Source organism: Carcharodon carcharias, chromosome 17 (genome assembly GCF_017639515.1).
Source record: "Carcharodon carcharias isolate sCarCar2 chromosome 17, sCarCar2.pri, whole genome shotgun sequence".
Classification (NCBI taxonomy): domain Eukaryota; kingdom Metazoa; phylum Chordata; class Chondrichthyes; order Lamniformes; family Lamnidae; genus Carcharodon; species Carcharodon carcharias.
In genome coordinates this window covers 109,195,942-109,216,796 of record NC_054483.1, presented here as the reverse complement: position 1 = coordinate 109,216,796, position 20,855 = coordinate 109,195,942, and the positions used below count along the sequence as shown (strand labels likewise).

The 20,855-nt window shown below is 43.9% G+C and overlaps 1 protein-coding gene across 1 annotated transcript in view; it reads left to right on the top strand.

Moving 5' to 3' along the window:
* The window catches only part of LOC121289975 (ectonucleoside triphosphate diphosphohydrolase 4-like), a 105,599-nt gene extending 105,043 nt beyond the window's left edge, over positions 1 to 556 (top strand). The window contains exon 14 of the transcript XR_005945687.1: positions 421 to 556. The gene's annotated coding sequence lies outside the window, so the exon portion shown is untranslated. The remainder of the gene's footprint in view (positions 1 to 420) is intronic.
* The last annotated feature ends 20,299 nt before the right edge of the window (positions 557 to 20,855 follow it).

The window sequence follows — 20,855 nt, the reverse complement described above, 5'->3', positions numbered from 1 at the left end:
AATCATCCAAGTTGTTCTTACCTCATGCATCAGCTCGGGGGCTGTGAGCCATTCAATTGTGGAAGGTTCGGACCTGAACCTGGTCAAACACAGGCAGCTTAATATTCAGGTCAATCGGCTTGTCAACAAGCTCAATTGCCTGTTAATATTTTTATATATAAAATGGTGGGTGGGCTGCTGATTTCAGCACCCGCCCATCTACCGTATAATGAGGGGCGGGCAGGCAGTGGGCTAGTCACCTGTCATATTTTACGTGCCCCCCCCCCCCCCCCCCCCCCACCCCTCCCCCCCACTACCCTGCCCACTGAAAACACACCTAGTGGGGGGGGACACCTTAAAATCCAGCCCATACAGTTTCAGCAAAAATCACTGGATACCTATTAAGAGCAGGAACCCTGACTGCATTTTCCCTCTCTCTAGCCCAGGACCACTGAGGCCAATGAAGGCCAGAAGACACGGGTAAGCTCATCTCGTGCGTACACAACATTACGAACACTGGGATTCAAAGATATCAACAAATTTGTCGCTGTGACTGCCAAGGTCGAGCTGAGGATGGGCAACTTCATTTTAGGTACATGTAGAAAATCGAATTTAAAAGGACTGTCGTCGTTTATAAATTGCCTGCAGCATCTAGCAACAAGAACACTAGGTAGAATGGCAAGAATCCCACACAAAGCAGCTAGAGATTAAATTAGTACATTGTTTTCAACCTTGAAATAAGTCCAATATTCCCCACCTTTCAATTAAAGGGGAAGGATGTCTTGGAAGAAAAAGTGGCAACGAATTATAGTTTGGGGAAGAGATGTGGGAAGGGTAGAAAGAGGCACAGCACAGTTGGTGCCAGTGGTCTTGGGGAAAGGGGGGTCATTTTATAATATTCTTTCACAGGATGTGGGCATTGCTGGCTAGGCCAGCATTTATTGCCCATCCCTAATTGCCCTTGAAAAGGTGGTGTGAGTTGCTTCCTTGGATCTCTGCAGTCCATGTGATGTAGGTATACCCACCGTACTGTTAGGAAGGGAGTTCCAGGACTTTGACCCAGTGACAGTGAAGGAACGGCAATATATTTCCAAGTCAAGAATGGTGAGTGGCCTGGAGGGGAACTTGCAGATGGTGGTGTTCCCGTGTGTCTGCTGCCCTTGTGGTAGAGGTCATGGGTTTGGAAGGTGCTGTTGAAGGAGCCTTGGTGAGTTGCTGCAGTGCATCTTGTAGATGGTACATACTGCTGCCCACCATTACCTCGTGAACAAAAATTACTGTCGTTCACAAGGTAATGTAAGTCAGCACCCAAGTCACAATACCTGAGCAACAGTTTTTCTATTCAGGAGAAAGAGAAGGAACAGAGAAAATTGGAAGGCGGTGGTGTCATTATCATCATGGAATCATGGATTAATATACTACAGAATGAGGCCATTTGGCACTGGCTCTTTCAAAGAGCAATCCAGTTTGTCCCATTTGGCTCTTTCCCTTTATCCGTGCAATTTTTGCTTCCTCAACTTTCTATCCAATTCTCTTTCGAAAGCTCCTATTGAATCTGTATCCACTGCCCTATCAGGCAGTGCATTCCAAATCCTAACTTGCTGCATAAAAAACTATTTTCTCATGTCACCCCTGGTTCTTTTGCAAATAACTTTAAATCTGTTGCTGCCAGGTTATCGGCCCTTCAGCCATTGGAAACAGTTTCACTTTATTTACTCTTTCTAAACCCTTAGAAGAATAATGTCAAACTTCTTTTTGATGGAAAAGGGCAGCCACCAATATCAATTGGACACATTAGGAGCGAAGACAATGCCATCCTAAATCAGGCGAGGCACCTCCTGGCAATACAGCTTCCCACCCCAGTGCAGTAAGTTCAATCTTAAAGGACAGGAACAATTAAGATACTTAAAAGTCCATTTATGCATCCTGCTTTGGGACTGGCCAGGACCTTTTAATGGACTAGAAGATATATGAAGAGCATTGCAATTGTTTTGAGGCACCTCAGAGTAGAACATGCTATAAGTTGGATTTTATTGCACTTTCTGTAATATCCAGTTTGGGATGTTCTGTAATGTACATTTACAAATATTATGAATAAAGTATATCTTTGGAGTAAGAAGATATAGATGGACATATAGATATATATAGATACACACTGCTCATAAATAAATCAGTGACATCTTAGCTTGCCAACAATTCAAACCTGCTGAGGTTGCTTTTATTGTTTTTTGAGATACCTTCATAAAAAAAGTTCTCAAGTAACATCAACACATACTTCTGCTAATGTACTCTCACCTCTTCTACATCAAAACAACTATTGAATCCCAATAGTTGAAATTCACCTGGTAACAGCAAAGAACTGCGGATGCTGGAAATCCAAAAAAACAGAAACAGAAATACCTGGAAAAAATTAGCAGGTCTGGCAGCATCGGCGGAGAACAGCACAGTTGACGTTTTGAGTCCTCATGACCCTTCAACAGAACGGTCATGAGGACTCGAAACGTCAACTGTGCTCTTCTCCGCCGATGCTGCCAGACCTGCTGAGTTTTTCCAGGTATTTCTGTTTCTGTTTTTGTTTTGTCACCTGGTAACAGTTGCTTTCACACCTTAAGCCCCATTTTGGGCTCGTAAATATGCTAATGGGTCTGCTATGGCATTGCCCAAGGTGAGTTGTAGGATTAGGGGGTGAATTTCCTGAGGCTGTGATCTGCAGAACCCCATTTATCTCACATTGTGCTACACATGGAGGCGAAGAGAGATCGGAATTGGCTGTTGCATTTTCTCATGGGCTGGGCGCAGGGTAGAGAGGGGCCTGGTGCATGCTGAGAACCTGTCCCTTTAAGGTCAGCACTCAAGTGCTCCCTGTAGTGAGGTGATGTAAATTGGCACATCATGTGTTTGTTCAGAGCTCATAAATTGGCTCCACTCCTCGAGAAAAGACAGTATTATTCTGATTGATAGCTACGTGACCCAACTAGAGAAGCCGGGATGGTCTTCCTGAGAGCAGAGAAGTTTGAAGAGGGGTTTAATAGAGGTGTCCAAAGCTATGAGGGGCTTTGCGAGAGTAAATAGGAAGAAAAATTTCCAGTGGCAGGAAGGTCCAGATGACACGGATTTAAAATAATGGTCAAACAAGCCAAGTGGGAGGGGTAGGTGAGGAGAAATCTCTTTACATAATGAGTTGTTTTAATCTGGAATGCGTTGTCTGAAAGAGTGGTGAAAGCAGATCCATCCTCACCCCCTTTTTTTCAATATCCATTCTCATATCTCAATTTTTATTTTTTCACTTTTTACTTTTTATTTTTTATCTACTCATTTTTATTTCTATTTTTATTTAAATTTGTTTTTATTCATTGAAAATGGGATAGAACAATCCTCCCATTATCACATTCTGCTCTCCAACCTTAATGCCACCATCAGCACCTCCTTTAGCCAGTATCACTATCATTAACACCCCTTTATCCTTTTGTCCATGACATCTCTGGCAATCTCTCCTTTGCCTCCATCTAGCAGGACAGAGCATCCTTCTATCCAGTGCCACAAGCTCCAGCCACCTTAAACAGTATAAATTTCATTACATTTTACTTCTCTTTAGCTCTGAAGAAGAGTCATAAGGACCTGAAACATTAACGTTTTTTTTCTCCACAGATGCTGTTAGACCTGCTGCTTTTTTCCAGCATTTTCTGTTTTTGTTTCAGATTTCCAGCATCCACAGTATTTTGCTTTTATCAGTAAAAACTAGAATTAGGTAAAGGCTTGAAGGGAAAAACATTGCAGGTCTACAGGGAAACAGCAGGAGTGTGGGACTACTCACACAGGCACCATTCCCCATCCCATGTACTTCTCGCCTCTCCTGAAGGTATTGACTTACACTGGGATATGGTCCATCAACTCGCGCAAGGGGCCATTAGAAGATAATTGAGTCAGTTTTGTAAACATAATGCTTTAGGACTCAGTGGGACATATCCTCTCAACAACTTCATTAAGGATGCAGATTACCTCTGAGTTGTTCCATTTTATATTTAAATTAGAAACTCAAACTTGAATCATTGTCCAATTTTCCAACGTGTTACAGAAGCAAATGAAGGATTGGCATTTTTCTGAAGTACATTGGATTGTTTTCCTAGCTAGTATTCGAATACAGATTAAATCTTCATAATTTTATGATGACTACATCGCAAATTTTATCTTTTAGTGACATCCTCACACATCAGCTGTTGATGTTGCCTAGGGCACGTCTCCACGGCAACCTATCCACTAGATTGCAAACAATCAGACTTCAATCTTATTAATATAAACAACACCACACCATGCAGCCTTTAAGAGCGATTACAATACAAATATTTGAAACCTGAACTAAATGAATAATTCTTTTGTGAAAAGACCCGGGTTTGATCCCTGCTCTGCAGTGAGATAGCAGATCTCAGCTCAGGACCAAAGACAGATGCCAAAATGGATTGTACCTCCCACGCATTGCCTCAGAATGTGGTGGCCGTGGGGAAGATTCTCCCTCCCGATCACAATCCAGCCCCTTGTTAGAACAGGCTAAAAGTACAAAAACCAGGCAAGGCCAGGATCACGTAGATCTGTAATTCTTTCAGGGGTCTGAGCATCATTGACAAGAACAGCATTTGTTGTCCTTCACCAATTTCCCTTAAGAAGATAGTGGTGGTGACCTGTCTTGTTGAACCGCTGCAGTCCCTGTGGTGTAGGTACACCCACAGTGCTGTTAAAGAGGGAGTTCCAGGATTTTGACACAGCGACAGCGAAGGAACGGTGATATATTTCCAAGTCAGGATGGGACATGGTTTAGAGGGAAACTTGCTGATGACGGTGTTCCCATGTGTCTGTTGCCCTTGTCCTTCTAGATGGCAAAGGTTGCGGGTTTGAAAGGTGCTGTCGAAGGAGCCTTGGTGACTTGGTGCAGTGCATCTTGTAGATGGTACACACTGCTGCCACTGTGCATCGGTTGGTAGAGGGAGTGAATGTTTAAGGTGGTAGATGGGCTGCCAGTCAAGTGGACCACTTTGTCCTGGCTGAGCTACATGAGTGTTGTTGGAGCTGCACTCATGCAGGCAAGTGGAGAGTATTCTATTCCACTCATTTCTTTTTATATAGAATAAGCAGCACAGAAAATAGACCATTCGGCCTGACCAATCCATGCTAGTATTTATCCTCCACCCATCCTTCCTCATATAACTATCAGCATAGCTGTCTAATCCCATCTCTCTCTTCTGCTTAACCAACTTCCTCTTAAATGCATCCATACTATTTGCCTTGATACATCCTATGGTAGCAAGTTCCACATTATCACCACTCTCTGGCAAAGAAGCTTCTTCTGAATTTGGATTTGATTTCTTGGTGGCTATTTTACGTTGATAATCCTCTTCAACATAAGTGGAAACATTCTCTCTCTCATTCAAGAGAAAAGAGACCCAGCCTGTTCATCCTTTCCCTGGTGATATCATTCTTGTAAATCTTTCCTGCACCCTCTCCAATGCCTCAATATCCTTTCATGTTGTGACAAGTAGAACTGTATGCAGCACTCCAAGTGTGATCTATCCTGACTGTATACCACGGTGCTGCCAACCCTCATGAGTCTGTCCTACTGGTGGGATAAGACATACCCAGGGATGATGATGGTGGAATCTGGGGCATTATCTGTATGACTATTTCAGGCTACGTTGCTTGCCTTGTCTGTGGGGTAGCTGTCCAATTCTGGTACAAGTCCTCTGATGTTTTGAGGAGGGTCTTAGCAGGGTCAGCTGGGAAAGGTTTACCCTTGTCACGTGTGGATCTGATGCCATGGTCGAGGCCTGGTAATCCATCCAGCTTTATTCTTATTTGACTTTTTCATAGCTTTGATAACTATGTGGCCAACAAGGCCATTTCAGAGGGCAGTTAAGAGTCAGTTGCGTTGCTGTGGGTCTGGAGTCAAATGTGGGTGAGACTGGGTTAAGAGAGCAGATTTCCTTCCCTAAAGGACACGAATGAACCAGATGGGTTTTTACGACAATCTAGTAGTTTCACAGTCACCGTTACTGATATGAACTTTATATTCCAGAATTATTTAATTAATTGATTTAATTTTCCCATCTGCCAGAGTGGGATTTGAACTCATCCCTCTCGAGCATTAGTCCAGGCCTCTGCATTACTAATCCAGCAACATAACTATCGTACTGTCATGGTCAAATAAAAAAAATATTGTCTGGTCACATGCACAAGGACGGCCATTTGGAAAAGATCACAGGGCCATTGCCTACGGGCTGATTCAGTGTCTCCAGGGAGAAGAGGAGAGAAGGAAGTGTGGAGTCAATTGGAAAAAAGTTAAAAGGTAAATTTCGGATAGAGGTTCTTCACGGAACGGTTTCCTTAAACACTCATCACTGCCCCTATTCTGCGGCTTTGTGTCATGTACCGTTTTCTCTAGAATCACGTAACCTGTCCCACATCCTCTCTGGAAATGACCAGCAGGTGCTACCTAGAGCTTTATCTGAACTCTGACTCTTCCTCCCAACAGCCAACCTTTGCTCAAACGTTTCTACTAGACCTCATGACCGATGCAGTAGCTCTGCTCACAAGCCACATCACATCAACTTGCAGGTGTGCGAGTTAGTTGGTGCATCAATGATCACATTAAGAGAGGGGGAAATGATAAGGTGGTTAGTGCAATAAGACAGGTTTTGGCCTTTTACCAATTGAAGTTGGGTCCAAATCCACACCAGAATAAGGGATGAATGTTTCCATCTGTTCTGAAGCTCTTATGCTTCAATCTAAGTCCCAATGACCAAGGGCCCATGGCAGGAAACTATTGCTAGTCTGAGAGGCTACTGAATGGAAAAAAATGGGAGAGATAGAAAGTTCATTCCCTGAAATAGAAAGTCTAATGACCTGAATTACTATGTAACAATGACATCCAAGCACACATAAACTGGCACCACCCACTTATTCCTTCACACTCTAGCCCCCTGGCCAAATATTGTTTGCATCATTTAGTTTAGCAGAACTAACCACTGCACCAGTATCAGGAGGGGTGAAGAGAATTCAGCCAGGAGAGTAGGAGATGTGGATAGTACTTTCTGGAAATTTCAGAATGTGTTGCTAAAATATCGAACTTTGAAACAAGCCACAGAGAAAATGGTCTGGTGAGCTCTGCAGGTGAAGAGTTCCTTCAAAGTGATCAAATGCAATCGTACAAAACTAGCCCTCAGTAGTTAGGTTCTAAACAATGCACAATTGCAACTTCCCAATTGGATTTCACAGTCAATGCCCCAGGCAGACACAGAATTAAATATTGTATCACAGGCTTGGATCAAATGCTTTCTTCTGGTCACATCACTAGGACAAACTAAAAAATAATCTGGGGGCACCTCATTTAAAGATGACGGCAGAGGCTTCAATTTTCTTTCCCTCATGTGGTCATTCAGGAATCTTTTCCACTCTTACTGTCTGCCATGTGTTGGAGGTTGACACACAACCTGTTTGGTCAGGTTATGAACACATCTTCCTTGGCTGGAGCTTCCAAGTCAAAGGCAGAGACACTACCTACTGCGCTACCAGTCTTCCTGATAAATTGGTAAAGCAACCATGATTCAAGCAGAAACCGAAGATCATTGTGCAAGCCCGCAGCGCTAGGGATGAAAAGGAGAGAGAGAGAGAGGGTGTAAGTGGGGGAGGAGGGAATGAGTTAAATCAATTAGTGATGGCTTGGGCAACACTAAATTTGGGTTTTGAAAGGCAGAAGATCTTTGGAAGGAGGGAAAACTGAAAGAGTGAAGAGTTCCACAGCTTGGAGTGCCTGTTACAAAGGAATGGGCTTGAATAGATAAAAATACAATGTGTCCTCATCTCAGCAAACCAAAGCTGCAGCAAGGAGGGAGGGTGCGTAGGATGGTTTGGGATGGTGAAGTTCAGAGGAGTGTTAGAAATCAATATTGTAAAATAGAAATAGGTAAGAAAGGTTGAAATGCAAAAGGTCAGAGGCTAGGTGTTTGCCTCATAAATAATCCCTGTTAAAGAGTGATAGCCTGGTACATGCAGTGGGAGGCTGGTAAAGCAGCCTGCATGACACAGAGGAATGTCAGAGAGGCTCACAAAAGATAGAAAATACAGTGGAGGCCTATTTAAAAATGGCCTCTAACAATTACAACCATCTTCATTTGTGCTAGATAGGACTCCAACTAGTGGCGAGTTCTCTTCCGTTTCCCATTGACCTCAACTTTACTAGGCCTCCTTGATGTCTCCTCCCTCTGGTACTATGCCATAAGGAGGGAGTTGGCAACCATGAATGTCCTTTGGATTGGTCCATATTTATGCTTGATAAAGTACTGCAGTGTTTTGCTATTGCCTTCTGCAGTATGGCTGACAATCAACCTATTTGGTCACGTTATGAACGCACCTCCCATGACCATCAAGTCCAGAAATGGGACTTGAACCCAGAGCTTCTAGCCTAGAGGTACCACTGCACCACATGACCTTCCTTATCGCCACACATGATCAAATGATGCCTTGATGTCAAGGGCAGTCACCCTCACATCACCTCTGGAATTCCAATTTATCTGTACTGTAGTTTAACTTTAAATGAGATGCTCCCAGACTATTTGGAGTTTTACCTTAGTACCGTGAACAGAGGAAAACAGATCCAAGCCTATGATTCAATATGTATTCCAGCAGCAAATTGTGCTAGAAACAGAATCTTGAGAGAGTGTTTCCAGCCCACAAGCTGCAATGAACAGAGGGAAGCTCAACACATCAGTGGGGAAGGCAAGACTGAAGCATTTGCAAACATCTTCAGCCAGAAATGTCAAGTGGATAATCCATCTCCAGAGGTCCCCTGCATCACAGATGCCAGTTATCATGCCACGTGATATCAAGAAAAGGCTGGATACTCAAAGACCGTGGGCCCTAACAACCTCTTGGTTGCAATATTGAAGCCTTGTGCTCCAGAACTTGCTGCACCCCTAGCCAAGCTGCTCCAGTATAGCTGCAACATTGGCATCTATCCAGCAATGTGGCAAATTGCCCAGGTATGTCCTGTACACAAAAAGCAGGACATACCCAATCTGGCCAATTACTGCCCCATCAGTCTACTCTTGATCATCAGCAAAGTGATGAAGGTGTCATCAACAGTGCTATCAAGTGATACTTACTCAGCAATAACCTGCACACTGATGCTCCATCTTGATTCTGCCAGGGCCACTCGTCTCCTGACCTCATTACAGCCTTAGTCCAAACATGGACAAAAGAACTGAACTCAAGAGGTGAGGTGAGAGTGACTGCCCTTGACATCAAGGCCGCATTTGACCGAGTGTGGCATCAAGGTGCCCGAGCAAAACTGGAGTCAATGGGAACTGGGGGAAAATGGTTGTGGTTGTTGGAGGTCAACCATTGCAGCTCCAGGACATCACTGCAGGGAGTTCCTCAGGGTAGTGCCCTAGGCCAAACCATCTTCAGCTGCCTCAATAATGACCTTTCCTCCATCTTAAGGTCAAAAGTGGGGATATACAATGATGATGGCACAGTGTTTGGTGCCATTTTCAAACCCTCAGAAATTGAAACAGTACGTGTCCATAAGCAGCAAGACATCGACAATATCCAGACTTGGTTTGATAAGTGGCAAGTAACACGCGCACCACACAAGTTCCAGGCAATGATCATCTCCAACAAGAGAGGATTGAACTATTTTCTCTCGACATTCAATGGCCTTATTTGCAAAACAAATTTCCACAAGCTGCAGTTTTATAAAGACCAGATAGATAATCTGTTTTAGTGATGTGGGATAAGTATTGGCCAGGACACCATCAAAAATTGCCATGCACATCTTTTAGTGCCATGTCCACCTGAGAGGGCAGATGATTGCCTCAATTTAACATTTTATCTGAAAGACCATACCCTGACAGTGCAGCATTTCCTCAGTATCGCAATGAAATTGCCAAATTCGATATTGTGCTCAAACCCACAAACTTCTGACTCAGAGGTGAAGAGTGCTATCAACTGACACGTAGTGTTTTACACCTGCGGAGGTTGGCAGGCTGGTTTGTGGTTATTTCTTCCAAGATACTAACTTAAGGCCCTTGGACTAGTTGGGTCAGGTCCTTGTCACACTGTTGAACTGCCTCCACTCTGCTACTTGACTAATGTGCTAAAGATAACAGAACTGGGCCTTTGGAAGCTCTTTAAGTTTGGCTTCATTCTCGGTCACCAAAGCTCGGTCACCTAAAAGGATGAAAACTCAAAGCCCATTGTTTTAAGAATTTGTCTCTACATGTTAAAAATAATTCAAAAAAGAAAAATTTAACACCTAGATTTAAAAACTAGTCACTGTCCCCGCTATGTGACGCACTCACCCAGCCTCATGAACTAGGCTGATCCGAGACTAGACTGTTGGTCTGGGCTGATGTTTATCTTTGTCAGGTCAACAAAAATACTTCACAGTCATTAGGGTAGGGAGGAGGAGGAGAAGGAGGTGTTAGAATTTGCTTTGTGTTCGATCAAAACTAATCATATCTCAATGTGATTATCAGATAAGAATATATATTAACATTGGCGGTTAGCTGGAACAATGGAGTTTACTTCCAGCCAGCTAGTCATCACATTATCTGTGCTGATGAAAGGTTATCTCAATCTGAAACATGAACTCTTTCTCTCCACAGATGCTGTCTGACCTATTGAGTATTTGCAGCATTTCTGCTCCTATATCACGTTATCTATCTGGGATGCCCAGGGCATCTCCTGTTTGTTTGTATCGCAAAACTGGAAACATCGGGATCAAGAATCAAATTACAGTCAAATAGCGATGAGTCAAACTCAGCTGGCGCAAGATCCAGGTTATGTCAAAGTTGTCACCCACTCCCGCTGGCAGAATAGCAAATCCCATGAAACGATGCCCATGATAAAGTGAAATTCCACACTGGTAGCTCCGCATTAGACTAACTTGTTTAAGCTTGTTACATGACTATGCTGACCAATCAGAATGGAGCTAGACCATAAAATCGTTGGGCAAGCCAACCTTTGACATCGAGATCTTCCTGTGAAAGGCTGTGCAAAACCTGATGATGGCTAAACCTGTGAGAAAGTTAAAGGTGTTTTCGATGGGAGAGAAGGTGAAGCTGAAGCAGCAAGGAAGTGGATAGCCACAGCGTAAAGCGCAAAGCGGGCATTGCAAAGGAGTGGGAGATTCCATCATCGAGTTTGTCCACCATTACGTACCACAAGGGAACAGTCTGGGAAGTTCGGCAAGCAGGCATTCTCTCCAGCAAGGAAGAGGGTGAGTACGGCTGCCTATTCTAACATTGAAGAAGCTCTGCTAACGTGGTTCACAGCAGTCCGAGTAGAGACTGTGCCCATCTCCGGTGCAATCCTGCAGGAAAGGGGAGTCGCCCTGTCAAAGGGGCTGGGCTACATGCAATGACGGACAGCTGGACCGATTCAAGACAAGGCACAGCATCACCTTACACACAGTAAGCTGTGAGGGTGCAGCAGTTACACAGCAATGACAGATGATTGGCTCTAAAATGGTCTCGCCCACGTCTTGAGTGAGTATGGAGCAAGAGATGTTTTTAATGTAATGGATGAAACCGGACTGTTTTACCATCTCTTGTCTTTGATGTTTAAAGGTGAAACACATAACAGTGGAAAGCAGAGCAAGGAACGTATCATTGTTATGTTCTGTGCCAACATGGATGGCACCAAAAAACTGCCACTTCTTGTGATAGGAAAGTCCAAGAAGCTATGTTTTTCATGAATGTCAAGCCACTAAACACGCAGTACGAGGCTAACAAAACCACCTGGATGATGGCCAGCATTTTTAAGGGGTGGATCAAGAAAGTGGACAAAACAGAACAAAAGAAGAGGAAGATTGTCATCATTACAGACAACTGCCCCACAAACCCCCAACATCGCTGACCTCAAGAGCTTCAAGCTGACGTTCTTGCCTCCCAACACCACAGCCAAGTTCCAGCCAATGGATCAGAGGGCAGTTAGGAATCTGAACCTGAAAACCCACCACCATCAGCAGCTGGTGTCTCAGGTTATCAAGGCCATCAATAAGAAGGAATACAATCCAACTGTTCCAGAGGCCATGTTCATGATGAAGGAGGTGTGGAAGATGATGACAGAAGCCACAGTTGCCAACTGCTTCCACCACACTGGGTTCAAACAGGTTATGACTGCACAAAGCATCAAAAATGAGGGGGAGCAGGGTGATGCCAACCAGCTCAATGACGGGGCACTTTTCGCTAAGCTGCAGAGACCGGCATGGAAATTCCAGCAGAGACAACCATGGAAACTTACAGGGAGGCGGACAATGCTGTATGCTGCAGGACAGAGCTGACAGATGATGTGTTCTTCAACCGAGGAGCCTGATGAATTCACATCCGCTTGTCTGCCGTTTCCCGTTGGAGGGCAGTGGGGGTGGGGGGGGTGGGGTAAGAAAAGGGTCGTAGAGATTTCCTGGGATTTCGCACTGCAGCATGAAAACACATTTGACTGCACTGACAACATGGTGGACACTGTAATTCACATGTCCAAAAGCAACATGTCAGTCAGACAAGGATTGTGGAGTTTTTCTGAAGCATTTTGCAATGTGAAGCTCTGGCCTTTTGCAAAGTCAGGTCATTGCAAGGTCAGGTCATCGCAAGGTCAGGTCATCGCAAGGTGTGAACAAGCTGAATAAAGACTTTTTCACACGTCTCCTGCATTTTCATTCAACATTTAAATCTGTTGACCACATTTGTGTGAATATCAGGTTACATAGAGACACATTCATGTGGGAATGGGGCCTCTTTAGCTATCACAAAAGTTCAGTTTAACTCCAATTTGTGGGCGGATGCCCTGGGATTCCAATTATTGTGATTTTACTGTATCAAGATGGTTATTATGTCCAGGTCTGGAACTTTGCTCAGAAGAAAACCCACTTCAGTGTGCATCTGGGCATCATGTGAGGGGACAATGGGAAGACAGTGGGTTGTCTTATGAGGGAAGGTTGGACAGACTGGGCTTGTTTCCACTGGAGTTTAGAAGAGTGAGGGGTGATTTGATTGAAGTATATAAGATCCTGAACGGCCTTGACAAGGTGGATGTGGGAAGGATGTTTCCTGTTGTGGGTGAGTTCAGAACTAGGGGGCATTGTTTTAAAATTAGGGGTCACCCTTTTAGGGCAGAGATGAGGGGAATTTTTTTCACTCAGAGGGTTGTGCGACTTTGGAACTCTGCCTTAGAAGGAGGTGGAGGCGGGGTCATTGAATATTTTTTAAGGTGGAGGTAGATAGATTCTTATTAGGCAAAGGAATCAAAAGGTTATCGGGGTAGACGGGATTATGGAATTCAAAACACATCATGGCTGATCTATTTCTTATTGAATGGCAGAGCAGGCTGAAAGGGCCAAATGGCCTAATTCTACTCCTATTTTGTATATTTATATAAGAAAAAGAAACAGGCATTTGGGTTAAACTGACAGGACAAGGTCAACCAATAGAAGCCAAGTCTGATCACGTTGAGTTTGCAGGAAACCAGTTGCTTGAATTTATTGTAAAACTGTAATTCTTTGGACAATGTGCTCGGGCCCAAACAATGAGAAATAATTTGATTGATTTAAGAGGTTACCTTACAGGAAACATAGAAAATAGAGTAGAATAGGCCCTTCAAGCCTGCTCTGCCATTCAATATGATCATGGCTGATCTTCTATCTCAAAACCATACCCCTGCACTCTCCTTATACCCTTTGAGGCCTTTAGAATCCAGAAATCTATCTATTTCCTTCTTAAATATATTCAGTGATGACTTCCAAAGCCTTCTGTGGTTTGGAATTCCACAGATTCACCACCCTCTGAAGGAAGATGTTTCTCCCCATCTCAGTCCTAAATGGCATACCCTGTATCCTGAGATTGTGACCCCTTGATCTAAACCCCCCAGCCAGAGGAAACATCATCCCTGCATCCAGTCTGTCCATCCCTGTCAGAATTTTATAAGTTTCAATGAGATCCTCTCTCATTCTTCTAAATTCCAGTGAACACAGGCCTAGTCGGCCTAATCTCTCCTCATACGACAATCCTACCATCCCAGTAATCAGTCTGGTGAAACTTTGCTGCACTGCCTCTATGCCAAGTATATCCTTTCTTAGGTAAGGAGACCAAAACTGCACATGATATTCCAGGTGTGGCCCTGTACAGCTGCAGTAAGACATCCTCGCTCCTGTACTCAAGTCCTCTCGCAATGAAGGCTAACATACCGTTTGGCTACTCTTGCTCCTTGTTCATACGCTTATAAGGCAGGCTGATGTCTAAATTCATCACCTTTCTGGCAACCAAGCCGGTGCCAAACATGGTGATTTGCATTCCTTTGGACTTAACCGGGGAGGTCAAGAGTGACCCCTGATGTTTGGGAAGCCCAGGACCTCCATAAATTTTGCCCAGGATTGGAGAGGACACTCGAGTTTTGCTGCAAAGTGTTAACACAACACAGGAGACAGCAATTACAAGTGATAGGCCCTTCTTTATTCACATAGATAATGGGTGCTATGGTCTATCTCCAATGGTGGGAGATACCTTCATGTCCTACTGGTTAGCCATTGCCCACTTTAAGTCAGGCAGCCCCTGATGGGTAAGGTGCTGCACCACCACAGTGCATGTGCTTCAATGGGTTCTTGGAGCTTAGAGTCTCTGCTAAACAAGTGGGCAGAATCCATTGCACCAGGCAAACCATTGCTCTTGTGGTGTTGGTGAGCTGCCTTCTTGAACCACTGCAGTCCATGCGGTGTAGGTACACCCACAGTGCTGTTAGGGAGAGAGTTCCAGGATTTTGACCCAGTGACAGTGAAAGAATGCTGACATATTTCCGAGTCAGGGTGAGTGAGCGACTTGGAGGGGAACTTCTAGTTGGGGGTGTTCTCATGCATCTGCTGCCCTTGTCCTGCTAGATGGTAGTGGTCGTGGGTTTGGAAGGTGCTGTCGAAGGAACCTTGATGAGTCGCTACAGTGCTTCTTGTAGATGGTACACATTGCTGCTACTGTGCATTGGTGGTGGTGGGAGTGAATGTTAGTGGGCAGGGTGCCAATCAAGCGGGCTGCTATGTCTTGGATGGTGCCGAGCTTCTTGAGTGTTGTTGGAGCTGCACTCATCCAGGCAAGTGGGGAGTATTCCATCACACTCCTGACTTACGTCTTGTAGATGGTGGACAGGCTTTGGGGAGTCAGGAGGTAAGTTACTATCTGCAGAATTCCCAATCTCTGACCTGCTCTTGTAGCCACAGTATTTATATGGTTGGTGCAGTTCAGTTTGTGGCCAATGTTAACCCCCAAGATAATGATGGTGGGGGATTCAGCAATGGTGACTAAGATAGTTAGATTTGCTCTTGTTGGAGATTGCTATTTCTTGGCAAATGTCCACCATCATTCAAGATGTAGGCTTGCATATGAAGGATAATCTTTTGGTCAAGATGCTGGTCTGTGCTGACTGCCTTAAGGAAAGGGTGGAAATGGGGAACGTGGGGCAACAGCTGAAATATGGAAAAAAGGATGGGGACGGGGAAGGAGAATAAAGGAAGGGGTGTCATCCTGAATAACAATCTTACAATCTGTATTTTCTTTTCCACATTATTCAGAGTTGGAAGCAATCTAAAACGACGTGACAGATGAAGAAAATCAATATCTTTATTGATGGTTTCAAACAAAATAAAAAAAGTTACACATCTTTCAAGAAATAATGACTTGTTCTTTAAATAGCAAAATCCTAATAAGCTCTAATGAGTAGCTGGGTCTTCAAAAGATTTGAACTATGACATTTAAATAAAATCTTAAAAATAACACCACCAGATGAATTTTTTTTCAACGTGGAAATGATTGGAATCCAACAAGTTCAAAGTTTACAATATAGGTGAACATTTAACGGTCAGGGATCCTAGGGTCCCAATCATCTTTGATCCATAGTTTTACTGTCGGCTAGCCCGTTTTATTAATTATGACTGATTTATGATCACTGCTGGGAGGAGAGACTAAATGCGCTTTACAGTAAAAGCCCTTCATTAAAACCCACCCCTCAACTAGAAACCAATTAAATCTGTGCTCATATCCCAATGAAATCCCTTGGAGATGGATGAGAAAGATGCATAAAGAAAAGACAATACATATTTACAGCACTATCTATTCTTTAATTGTTAACGTTTACCAACCTGTATAACTGTATATAATTGTGAGGTGCACACCATAGATAAAGTCAAGACAGGAAAACAAGATAGGAAGAGAGGTAAAGATAAGTGTTTCTTCAGTGGGAAGATGAATGGCACAGAAACCAGTTTAACATGTATGGAGGGATCACCTTTAATAAAGATCGGCTACCAGTTGCTGCCGACAGGTTGATGGGTCGGTGTTCAGTGGGTCTAGAATGTGAAAGTGTACCCCCAACTCCATCCAGAACCACCTGGGAGTTGCATCTCTCCCAGTCCCAACTCCATACAATCACTCTCCCAGATCACCTGTTAGAAGAATCTACCAAACAGCAACAGGTGAAACGTATTGACAATGTGGAAACTACAAATCAGGGGGGGTAATAAAAAAAGACTTGGACAATAATTAAACCAAGGCAGAAACTGTAACAGGTGGGGAAAGGGAATCTTCATTGTTAATCATTTCCCTTCACTCAAATTCCAAATAATTACACCATAAGGGTTTGATTGTTTACAATATGGGAGGGTTGGGGCAAGTCCCCATTTAAAAAGAGTTGCAGATACCAAATATTATTCCACATATCCACACATATCAAGGGTGAAACAGCATAGGATCAGCATTGGGGCGGAGTTCATGAAAATCATAGCATACTTGTTGACAGGTTCCATGCAAGCTTATTCCATCCCCAATATTGTCCAAGTCTAGTTTCTGCCTCGACAGTAATTCTACCCTCCCCAAGACATGGGTTGCTTAACAAATGTCGCATCACTTAGAATTCTTACTTTGTGACCATCTTTTACAAATCAGTAAATTTAATGCATCTTACCACCAATATCAGAAGCTGCCCATCAATTTGGATCCATCAACTTTATTGATCAAGGCAACTTGAAACAACTGGGCTTTTATCTTCAACTATAGTTGCCCTTCCTCAGCGTCAGTACAGCCAGGCTTAGAGAGTTGTGGAGTCCTTACAACTGCAAGGTTGTCATGTTTACAAAAGGACAAACTTTGCACATACGGAGTAGAGACCAAATACTTTGCATGTAGAATGTCACGTTTCTCTTTTGCTTGTTCAGAGAAAACCTCTTCTTGGTGAGCAGCAGAGCTCCAGCGGGTGAGATCCAGATTCAGCAGCTCTCTCCCCATCCACGGTACTGAAATCTGTTTTGCTGTTGAGAAGAGCAGGGACAGGAGGCAAGGTAGCTCTGTCCTGTTGCTCCCCAAAAAAGCAGGTAAATATTGGAGGCAGAGACATGCCCAAGGTGCCCTCCTCCAGCTTGAGTGGCATGACTGAATGCCCAAGAATAAAGCAGCTGTTCATCTCCCCACCTCTCTCTTCTGTAGACAATGCATGGCTTATTGAAACAAAAAAAGGACAGATGTCATACTACTTAGTAAAAAAAAAAGGTTGAACCAGTTCCACAGTGTTAGTTCAGGAAAGACTCTTGGGGTTCAGCCAGGCCTATGAATAATAACTAGGCTTTGGGCCTACTGGGTAGAGCTGCTAATTAAATTTCAGCTCATCCTATGCATTTGTTTCTTCGTTAGATCCAACCAATTTCTATTGCCGGCTTGCAGACACAAACCTGCTGCTTATTGTGAAGGCCAGTCATTTAAAACAGCTCTCTTACTGAATCACCAGGTCTGAGCAGTCTGACTGAGAGAAGATGTTTATCTCGCGAGCAGCAGGATCTGGGCCTCTCCCTCTGGCCTACTTGCACCGCCTTATTCAACCGTGCAATTAGGACACAGAATGCATTCAGTGCATGAAGAAAGAACATGATGGGTGGCAAACCAGACAAGGTGATGTTCTGGAACATGAAATAGGTAGTGAAGATACACATACACCCCTAAAAGATTTCAAATTTCTTAGGCTTTCCCGCGTCTCAGTTTGGTTTCAACAAAACTCTGGTGCAAAGTCTTGTGATTACCACACGTGTTCACTTTGGGACTTGCTCACTGAAAGTGATAAATGGAATATACTGAGTTAAGAGTTTGGTACTGGATGGGCCATAAGTCTATGAAGTACCATAGCAGGTCGTATTTCGTCAATTTATTTTAAGAAAGGGAACATTGAACAAGTTTATGGAGCTGAAGATAACTCAGTCGTTGGTGGGCCAGCCATCTTGTGAGTTGGCCATTGCCTAAGCGTGTGACTGTTCAGCCTCAGGGGTTGGTGTTTACCAAGTTGGAAAGAACTGATCCTCAAAAGGTTTCGTTCTGAGTGGATCTGGAGATGTGGTGACCAGCCGGAGAGTATCGAGTCCTTCTGACCTGGTCAATGGAAAACAGTAAAGTACATGCCACCATAGTATGGATTTTGAGGGATAAAATATCCTGTCTCTTAAGAAGCATTCCATAGTCTATATCCTGGAACTTAATAACATGGAAAAGCTCAGTTGATAAGAGTGTGTAATTGAACCACACGGGCCAGAAGAGCTTCTGGTTCCATTCGCAGTCAATGCCAAGCTATCTGATCTCACTTGGAATGTCAACTAGGCATGCTCCAAGTGGTCTCCACAGCAGCTCACAAAAAGGGGTTCTTGCTGCCCAATACTAACCTTGAGCCAGGCCAGCCGATGACTCCCTAAGCCAGTGGAGATCTCGTCAGAACCCAGTGGCTTAACACACATATGAAGAACACTGGGGTCAAGGTCTGTGGAGGTGATGGTATTGGTGGGGGGCGGTGACCAGCATCTGAAGGGAGGAGGGGGACAAAAATCATCTGATAAAAAGGCCCAGGTGAAAAAGCTAGGAGCCATGTTTTTACATTCTGAGAGTGGAAGGTACGTAACTTGAAAATGAATGCACAGCACAGTTTTTGAAGAGTAAAAGGAAAGTCAGTGGCATGTGACCTGCTAAATTAAAGCAGGAACTGAGTTCTAATGGCTTCAGAATTCTTCTTAACAAAGTTAGAGTCACCTCTATGTTTCAATAGCTTGCACAAAAACCTGGGAGCCACAACTCAATAAGCCTAGGTGTAGTAAACTTTCATGAGGATTTGTTTTGTAGTATACACACACACACACACACACGCACACATATACACACACAACTTCAACCTTCTGATGAAAATTCAGACCAGGCTTATCCAAACAACTAAAATATAGACTCTTGACAACAGATTTACTGCACATTCAAAGTAGTTTACAGTACTTATTAGCCAGGGACAAGAAAGAAGACCTCTGTATGTACATATGACACTTGCATAACAAGCGAAGATCAGTGTAGCAGCTTTCAGTAATAAATGGCCAACCTGCTCAGGTCTGCAAATGGTTCCTGTTACCATCTCTCAAAGAATGTCTGGATGAACTATACATGCTTCTTGATCAATGCGGCAGGTCATATGAGAAGTGAACAAAAATATTGTGTGTCGCTTTCGTCCTCCCTCTCCATCTCCTCCCCTCCCCCATACCACCACTGGATTATTGCTCACTGAGAACCTGGGCAGACCAACAGCTCTTAGGCTGTGGTTAAAACCAGGGTTAGGGGCATCAAATCCAACAAAGTGGGTTGGTGTTGACCCAGCTTCCAATTCCCCCTTCATCCACTCTCTAGCCTAAACTTGCCTCCCAAACCTGAGCTAATTGGTTATGGGAAAAGTCTCTGTTAGTACCCACCCTTGGCACAATGAAGTTGGCACATCAACATGCTGATCCCTCCATCAGGCCTCCAGGAGCATATTTTGTCATAAGGGGATGTCGGTGAACATGAGCAAATTCAACCTTGCATCGCTCTCAACTGGAGAGCTGGAATTTCAGCATATTCGACATTCACAGTTTGCCAAAATCAACGTAGACATCCAGAAGATCGGTCGATCATCCCGTTGTCTGTACAGTCATATAAAGCAACAAAAGTTCAACGCAAGGCTCTCCATTAATGCAGAAAGAATTACTTCAAGCTTCTGATGTCCAACAGGTTACCAAAACTCAGATCACGATCACCATCCGAAGTGAGCCTTTGTTGAAATTTGGTTTAAGAGAGGTCGAATTAACAACTTTTGACTTACGATGTTCTAGGGCCATGTTCTAGCTGACAGTAGACCGTCGGTAATCTTCGTCCAAAAACTTTGAAGCTCAGTCAGAAATTGTTCAGTGTTGTGGAATTATCTGGACCCATCTTCAGTCTTTGGTCTGGATTGGGAAGAGTTGATGATGGGGGAGGCTGGAGGTTGGGCTGGGTTATAAAAGAATTGGCAAAGATTGTGGAGGTGGTGCTGGTTATGAAACAATTAGAAATCTGTATGTTCCACCAGGGTGAAGGCCTGCGCTGATGTCCCAGGCCTCAGCAGAAGGCTACTGTTTCGCTGTAATCGATTCCAAGTGAGGAGTCCTACCAGTTCATATTTTTCATACCCAGTGGAGGAACTCAAGCGAAGGTACTAATGACTCTTGGTTGTTGGAAACTGATCCACTGTAGAAACTTTGGAGCAGGGAACAGCAGCAGAGTCAGCAGCCCTCTTACCTTCTCTCACTACAGACAGCGTGAGTTTAGAGGGGTGGAGGGGGGGATGATTGGCATGAACATACCATTATCGAATTGAATTCTAATAAGTACACATATCCCTGGAGACTGTGGAGGAATCCAGCTTATAGAGAAAGAAATGTACAAAGCTTGAACAGGAAAACCTAGCTGCTGGATATACAACGCAGTGGGGCAGAGGCTGTGTCAACACTTTGGGTGTTATCGGTAACGAGGAAGATTTAAAAGCTGGAA